Below are 9,071 nucleotides of genomic sequence, written 5' to 3'. Positions count from 1 at the left end.
TTGACAGTCAATCTCCAACTTCTGATCTCCATTGCAGCTCAGCGCCCTCAGCTAGATTTTAGAAACCTAACCACTGTCACGTGAACACCCCCCCAACCTATACTCTTCTACTTCCTTCTCTACAGTTATGGAAAAGGGGTATGTGGATCATCCCAGTGGACAGCAGCTAAAGACTCGTCAAGGAAAACGAATGACAAACTTGATGAAGAAAAGGGACTCAAAAGTTGCCATCTGCCACTACAGAACACTTCCGAGGAGCCTCAACATGATGCGTGGAGAGATCTTTGCGTACCAACTGTTCTTGCAGAAGGAATAGTCTGGCGGCAGGAACATACAATGTGTTTGGGATGTGATCACCTGACCAAAGTTTCCCTTCATTGTCCAGAGCTCGCCACTCTTCTAGACATGAGGCCACTGCTTTCCGTCATGCAAAGGCACATCGTTTGAAATGCGAGGTAAGTTTTTCTTTATTAAACTGTTCAAAGAGAATTTCCAGCGTCAGTTCTTTACAAGGCTTCCCATTTAGATGTTTGTTATTCACGTTACAGCAATATTAAGTCAATCTTTTTTTTTTAAATGTAAACTAAGATGAAGTGGGGAGGACGGAATAAGGAAGGAGCTGGCACAACTCACTGGGAGGAAGTGGAACAAGGGAACAGCTTCTTGTCGAGGGCTGCAGTCTGTTCCAAGCAAATGTCCAAAGGAGGTGAACAATTTGTTTAAAGTTGTTCTATTCAGCTATGTTAGTACCTATCTGGAATAAGACATTCTATTTGCCTTTTCTAGCAAGAACAGACATGCTAACCATCCAGGCCGTGGGGGGGAACAGAAGGAAGAAGAACAGACATGCTAACCATCCAGGCCGTGGGGGGGGGAACAGAAGGATGAAGAACAGACATGCTAACCATCCAGGCCGTGGGGGGGAACAGAAGGATGAAGAACAGACATGCTAACCATCGTGGGGGGAACAGGACATGCTAACCATCCAGGCCGTGGGGAACAGAAGGATGAAGAACAGACATGCTAACCATCCAGGCCGTGGGGGGGAACAGAAGGATGAAGAACAGACATGCTAACCATCCAGGCCGTGGGGGGAACAGAAGGATGAAGAACAGACATGCTAACCATCCAGGCCGTGGGGGGGAACAGAAGGATGAAGAACAGACATGCTAACCATCCAGGCCGTGGGGGGAACAGAAGGATGAAGAACAGACATGCTAACCATCCAGGCCGTGAAGGGGACATGAACAGAAGGATGAAGAACAGACATGCTAACCATCCAGGCCGTGGGGGGAACAGAAGGATGAAGAACAGACATGCTAACCATCCAGGCCGTGGGGGAACAGAAGGATGAAGAACAGACATGCTAACCATCCAGGCCGTCCAGGCCGGGGGGAACAGAAGGATGAAGAACAGACATGCTAACCATCCAGGCCGTGGGGGGGAACAGAAGGATGAAGAACAGACATGCTAACCATCCAGGCCGTGGGGGGAACAGAAGGATGAAGAACAGACATGCTAACCATCCAGGTCGTGGGGGGACAGAAGGATGAAGAACAGACATGCTAACCATCCAGGCCGTCCAGGCCGGGGGAACAGAAGGATGAAGAACAGACATGCTAACCATCCAGGCCGTGGGGGAACAGAAGGATGAAGAACAGAAGGATGAAGAACAGACATGCTAACCATCCAGGCCGTGGGGGGGAACAGAAGGATGAAGAACAGACATGCTAACCATCCAGGCCGTGGGGGGGAACAGAAGGATGAAGAACAGACATGCTAACCATCCAGGCCGTGGGGGGAACAGAAGGATGAAGAACAGACATGCTAACCATCCAGGCCGTGGGGGGGAACAGAAGGATGAAGAACAGACATGCTAACCATCCAGGCCGTGGGGGGAACAGAAGGAAGAAGAACAGACATGCTAACCATCCAGGCCGTGGGGGGAACAGAAGGATGAAGAACAGACATGCTAACCATCCAGGCCGTGGGGGGGAACAGAAGGATGAAGAACAGACATGCTAACCATCCAGGCCGTGGGGGGGAACAGAAGGATGAAGAACAGACATGCTAACCATCCAGGCCGTGGGGGAACAGAAGGATGAAGAACAGACATGCTAACCATCCAGGCCGTGGGGGGGAACAGAAGGATGAAGAACAGACATGCTAACCATCCAGGCCGTGGGGGGGAACAGAAGGATGAAGAAGAACCTGCACAGCGTATCTTCCAGAAGATACTTGAAGGTGTATTGTGTGGATCAATACATTTATTTTAGAAGTATTATATCTATGCATTTAATTTATTTTTAAGTTATTAATTACTCTGTTTTGTTTTTGACATAATTCTCAGAAAACAATCCAGGAGGAGTGATTTTGGTGTAGGCGATGAGACTCTGTACAACTAGACAACGGTAAAATAATACAAATACATTAAAAAAATCCTAAATGTAACTCTCCTGGACTGTCACCTTGATGTGGTGGAGAGTTTTGCGTACTCCAATGACCCTGAGAACTAACCCTTAGAGGGTGTATTCCCTGGTCCTCCAGGTTGGGGATCACTCACCCCCTACATACAGTGGGGAGAACAAGTATTTGATACACTGCTGATTTTGCAGGTTTTCCTACTTACAAAGCATGTAGAGGTCTGTAATTTTTATCATAGGTACACTTCAACTGTGAGAGACGGAATCTAAAACAAAAAATCCAGAAAATCACATCGTATGATTTATAAGTATTAATTTGCATTTTATTGCATGACATAAGTATTTGATCACCTATCAACCAGTAAGAATTCCGGCTCTCACAGACCTGTTAGTTTTTCTTTAAGAAGCCCGCCTGTTCTCCACTCATTACCTGTATTAACTGCACCTGTTTGAACTCATTACCTGTATAAAAGACACCTGTCCACACACTCAATCAAACAGACTCCAACCTCTCCACAATGGCCAAGACAAGAGAGGGTGTAAGGACATCAGGGATAAAATTGTAGACCTGCACAAGGCTGGGATGGGCTACAGGACAATAGACAAGCAGCTTGGTGTGAAGGCAACAACTGTTGGTTCAATTATTAGAAAATGGAAGAAGTTCAAGATGACGTCAATCACCCTCGGTCTGGGGCTCCATGCAAGATCTCACCTCGTGGGGCATCAATGATCATGAGGAAGGTGAGGGATCAGCCCAGAATTACACGGCAGGACCTGGTCAATGACCTGAAGAGAGCTGGGACCACAGTCTCAAAGAAAACCATTAGTAACACACTACGCCGTCATGGATTAAAATCCTGCAGCGCACGCAAGGTGCCCCTGCTCAAGCCAGCGCATGTCCAGGCCCGTCTGAAGTTTGCCAATGACCCTCTGGATGATCCAGAGGAGGAATGGGTGAAGGTCATGTGGTCTGATGAGACAAAAATAGAGCTTTTTGGTCTAAACTCCACTCACCGTGTTTGGAGGAAGAAGAAGGATGAGTACAACCCCAAGAACACCATCCTAACCGTGAAGCGTGGAGGTGGAAACATCATTCTTTGGGGATGATTTTCTGCAAAGGGGACAGGATGACTGCACCGTATTGAGGGGAGGATGGATGGGACCATGTATCGCAAGATCTTGGCCAAAAACCTCCTTCCCTCAGTAAGAGCATTGAAGATGGGTCGTGACTGAGTCTTCCAGCATGACAATGACCCGAAACACACAGCCAGGGCAACTAAGCGTGACCTAGCCAGTCTCCAGACCTGAACCCAATAGAAAATCTTTGGAGGGAGCTGAATGTCCGTATTGCTCAGCGACAGCCTCGAAACCTGAAGGATCTGGAGAAGGTCTGTATGGAGGAGTGGGCCAAAATCTCTGCTGCAGTGTGTGCAAACCTGGTCAAGAACTACAGGAAACGTATGATCTCTGTAATTGTCACGCCCTGGCCTTAGTATTCTGTGTTAGTTAGGTTAGGACAGGGTGTGACATGGGGATTTATGTGGTTTGTTTTGTCTGGGGTTGTTTGTAGTAATGGGATTGTGGTTAGAGTAGTACTCTAGGTAAGTCTATGGTTGCCTAGAGTGGTTCTCAATCAGAGGCAGGAGTATCAAATCAAATTTTATTTGTCACATACACATGGTTAGCAGATGTTAATGCGAGTGTAGCGAAATGCTTGTGCTTCTAGTTCCGACAATGCAGTAATGACCAACAAGTAATCTAACTAACAATTCCAAAACTACTGTCTTATACACAGTGTAAGGGGATAAAGAATATGTACATAAGGATATATGAATGAGTGATGGTACAGAGCAGCATAGGCAAGATACAGTAGGTGGTATCGAGTACAGTATATACATATGAGATGAGTATGTAAACAAAGTGGCATAGTTAAAGTGGCTAGTGATACATGTATTACATAAGGATGCAGTCGATGATATAGAGTACAGTATATACGTATGCATATGAGATGAATAATGTAGGCTAAGTAACATTATATAAGGTAGCATTGTTTAAAGTGGCTAGTGATATATTTACATAATTTCCCATCCATTCCCATTATTAAAGTGGCTGGAGTTGAGTCAGTGTCAGTGTCAGTGTGTTGGCAGCAGCCACTCAATGTTAGTGGTGGCTGTTTAACAGTCTGATGGCCTTGAGATAGAAGCTGTTTTTCAGTCTCTCGGTCCCAGCTTTGATGCACCTGTACTGACCTCGCCTTCTGGATGATAGTGGGGTGAACAGTCAGTGGCTCGGGTGGTTGATGTCCTTGATGATCTTTATGTCCTTCCTGTAACATCGGGTGGTGTAGGTGTCCTGGAGGGCAGGTAGTTTGCCCCCGGTGATGCGTTGTCCAGACCTCACTACCCTCTGGAGAGCCTTACGGTTGTGGGCGGAGCAGTTGCCGTACCAGGCGGTGATACAGCCCGCCAGGATGCTCTCGATTGTGCATCTGTAGAAGTTTGTGAGTGCTTTTGGTGACAAGCCGAATTTCTTCAGCCTCCTGAGGTTGAAGAGGCGCTGCTGTGCCTTCTTCACGATGCTGTCTGTGTGAGTGGACCAATTCAGTTTGTCTGTGACTGGTATGCCGAGGAACTTAAAACTTGCTACCCTCTCCACTACTGTTCCATCGATGTGGATAGGGGGTGTTCCCTCTGCTGTTTCCTGAAGTCCACAATCATCTCCTTAGTTTTGTTGACGTTGAGTGTGAGGTTATTTTCCTGACACCACACTCCGAGGGCCCTCACCTCCTCCCTGTAGGCCATCTCGTCTTTGTTGGTAATCAAGCCTACCACTGTTGTGTCGTCCGCAAACTTGATGATTGAGTTGGAGGCGTGCGTGGCCACGCAGTCGTGGGTGAACAGGGAGTACAGGAGAGGGCTCAGAATGCACCCTTGTGGGGCCCCAGTGTTGAGGATCAGCTTCCCGTCAGGAAGTCCAGTACCCAGTTGCACAGGGCGGGGTCAAGACCCAGGGTCTCGAACTTGATGACGAGCTTGGAGGGTATTATGGTGTTGAATGCCGAGCTGTAGTCGATGAACAGCATTCTCACATAGGTATTCCTCTTGTCCAGATGGGTTAGGGCAGTGTGCAGTGTGGTTGAGATTGCATCGTCTGTGGACCTATTTGGGCGGTAAGCAAATTGGAGTGGGTCTATGGTGTCAGGTAGGGTGGAGGTGATATGGTCCTTGACTAGTCTCTCAAAGCACTTCATGATGACGGAAGTGAGTGCTACGGGGCGGTAGTCGTTTAGCTCAGTTACCTTAGCTTTCTTGGGAACAGGAACAATGGTGGCCCTCTTGAAGCATGTGGGAACGGCAGACTGGTATAGGGATTGATTGAATATGTCCGTAAACACACCGGCCAGCTGGTCTGCGCATGCTCTGAAGGCGCGGCTGGGGATGCCGTCTGGGCCTGCAGCCTTGCGAGGGTTAACACGTTTAAATGTCTTACTCACCTCGGCTGCAGTCCGTGTCAGTGGCACTGTATTGTCCTCAAAGCGGGCAAAAAAGTTATTTAGTCTGCCTGGGAGCAAGACATCCTGGTCCTTGACTGGGCTGGATTTCTTCTTGTAGTCCGTGATTGACTGTAGACCCTGCCACATGCCTCTTGTGTCTGAGCCGTTGAATTGAGATTCTACTTTGTCGCTGTACTGACGCTTAGCTTGTTTGATAGCCTTGCGGAGGGAATAGCTGCACTGTTTGTATTCGGTCATGTTACCAGTCACCTTGCCCTGATTAAAAGCAGTGGTTCGCGCTTTCAGTTTCACGCGAATGCTGCCATCAATCCACGGTTTCTGGTTAGGGAATGTTTTAATCGTTGCTATGGGAACGACATCTTCAACGCACGTTCTAATGAACTCGCACACCGAATCAGCGTATTCGTCAATATTGTTATCTGACGCAATACGAAACATATCCCAGTCCACGTGATGGAAGCAGTCTTGGAGTGTGGAGTCAGCTTGGTCGGACCAGCGTTGGACAGACCTCAGCGTGGGAGCCTCTTGTTTTAGTTTCTGTCTGTAGGCAGGGATCAACAAAATGGAGTCGTGGTCAGCTTTTCCGAAAGGAGGGCGGGGCAGGGCCTTATATGCGTCGCGGAAGTTAGAGTAACAATGATCCAAGGTTTTTCCACCCCTGGTTGCGCAATCAATATGCTGATAAAATTTAGGGAGTCTTGTTTTCAGATTAGCCTTGTTAAAATCCCCAGCTACAATGAATGCAGCCTCCGGATAAATGGATTCCAGTTTGCAAAGAGTCAAATAAAGTTTGTTCAGAGCCATCAATGTGTCTGCTTGGGGTGGGATATATACGGCTGTGATTATAATCGAAGAGAATTCTCTTGGTAGATAATGCGGTCTACATTTGATTGTGAGGAATTCTAAATCAGGTGAACAGAAGGATTTGAGTTCCTGTATGTTTCTTTCATCACACCATGTATCGTTAGCCATAAGGCATACGCCCCCGCCCCTCTTCGTACCAGAAAGATGTTTATCATTATCTCTGATTGGGAACCATATTTAGGCAGCCATATTCTTTAGGTCTCTTGTGGGTGATTGTTCCTGTCTTTGTGGCACCAGATAGGACTGTTTCAGTTTTTTCACGTTTCTTGTTTTGTAGATTGTTGTACTTTCATCTTTATTAAAGATGTACAAAACATAACCACGCTGCATTTTGGTCCGCTTCTCTTTCACCAGAAGAAAACCGTTACAGTAATTTACAAACAGGTTTTTATACCAAATATTAAGTTCTGCTTTTCTGATGTTTCAAATACTTATGTAAATAAATAAATAAATGCAATAAAATGCAAATTAATTACTTTAAAATCATACAATGTGATTTTCTGGATTTTTGTTTTAGATTCTCCCCACTGTAACAAATAATTTGTTACAGAAATCTTCACATGTTCCTCCGGGAAGTGAGTGCAACTACTCGTTGGAGATATAGTGTTAATTTATAGATTTATTGTATTTCAGAGGAAACAGCTGAGAACACGGATGGTCTCTGGGTAGTACAGAGAACAATTGAAGTCCTGTTTCTTAGCATCAAACAAAGGAAACAGACCCTCTACTGTCAGACAGGTTTGTTACATTTCATTAATATTGAATTGCACTGAAGTTCTCTTTCATTTAAAAGCCATTCAATTTATCAAATAATTCCGTTCTCCTTTTGTTGTGATGACAGATGGATGCAAGAAACGACACCCTCTGCGCAGAAAGATATTAGAAGAAAAGGCCAAATGAACAGCTGCCATAGTGGAGTACAACACCCTTGTACCAGAAACTGTCTATTCGAAAAAAGCAGTTGTGGAATGATTTCACTTTCATCTTCATCAAATACTTTCCGTGGAAAACTAGCCTAGATACCAAGCAGATATACTGTATGCCTCAATGCGCTAAACATGCTGCTTGTCAATATGACTCAGGCCTATAAAAAGGCAGGTAAAGTAATATACGTTATAGCATTATATATAAATGTAATCTGTGTTGATATACACGTAGGCCTATGTATTATAATATATAGCCTAGCTGTGCCTAACCTATAGGCCTATAATAAACTTGGATATGAATTGTGAAGGACAACGTCAGCTATCCAAAATACTACATTCTCATCCATTTTGATGAGCCAACCTCATAGTCATTGTTTTATACCCTCATTAAAGCTGATAGTCTGACCTTTAACCTCATAGTCATTGTTTTATACCCTCATTAAAGCTGATAGTCTGTACGTCAACCTCATAGTCATTGTTTTATACCCTCATTAAAGCTGATAGTCTGTACGTCAACCTCATAGTCATTGTTTTATACCCTCATTAAAGCTGATAGTCTGACCTTTAACCTCATAGTCATTGTTTTATACCCTCATTAAAGCTGATAGTCTGTACGTCAACCTCATAGTCATTGTTTTATACCCTCATTAAAGCTGATAGTCTGACCTTTAACCTCATAGTCATTGTTTTATACCCTCATTAAAGCTGATAGTCTGTACCTCAACCTCATAGTCATTGTTTTATAACCTCATTAAAGCTGATAGTCTGACCTTTAACCTCATAGTCATTGTTTTATACCCTCATTAAAGCTGATAGTCTGTACGTCAACCTCATAGTCATTGTTTTATACCCTCATTAAAGCTGATAGTCTGACCTTTAACCTCATAGTCATTGTTTTATACCCTCATTAAAGCTGATAGTTGGTACGTCAACCTCATAGTCATTGTTTTATACCCTCATTAAAGCTGATAGTCTGTACCTCAACCTCATAGTCATTGTTTTATACCCTCATTAAAGCTGATAGTCTGTACCTCAACCTCATAGTCATTGTTTTATACCCTCATTAAAGCTGACAGTCTGACCTTTAACCTCATAGTCATTGTTTTATACCCTCATTAAAGCTGACAGTCTGACCTTTAACCTCATAGTCATTGTATAATTTCAAAGACAACGTTCCGGAGTACAGATCCAAAATAACAAAAAATGTGTCACTGTTGCAATACTTTTGTAGCTCAAGAATATCTAAATGCATATTCTCATGGTCGGCATGCTGATGTTCCATGAATGCTTCAATGGTAAATAATTTATGATTGACAGGGATACATGTGAAGGGAGAGTGAGGAA

The 9,071-nt window shown here is 44.7% G+C and overlaps 1 long non-coding RNA gene across 1 annotated transcript; it reads left to right on the top strand.

Annotated features, from left to right (window-relative positions):
• Positions 1-590: 590 nt before the first annotated feature.
• On the top strand, positions 591-8,885 carry LOC118370635 (uncharacterized). Its single transcript, XR_004822842.2, has 3 exons — positions 591-706; positions 7,435-7,539; positions 7,643-8,885. It is a non-coding gene; the product is annotated as an uncharacterized LOC118370635 (long non-coding RNA).
• The last annotated feature ends 186 nt before the right edge of the window (positions 8,886-9,071 follow it).

Source organism: Oncorhynchus keta, chromosome 6, assembly GCF_023373465.1.
Source record: "Oncorhynchus keta strain PuntledgeMale-10-30-2019 chromosome 6, Oket_V2, whole genome shotgun sequence".
Taxonomy (NCBI): domain Eukaryota; kingdom Metazoa; phylum Chordata; class Actinopteri; order Salmoniformes; family Salmonidae; genus Oncorhynchus; species Oncorhynchus keta.
This window is presented reverse-complemented; position numbering and strand designations above follow the sequence as displayed.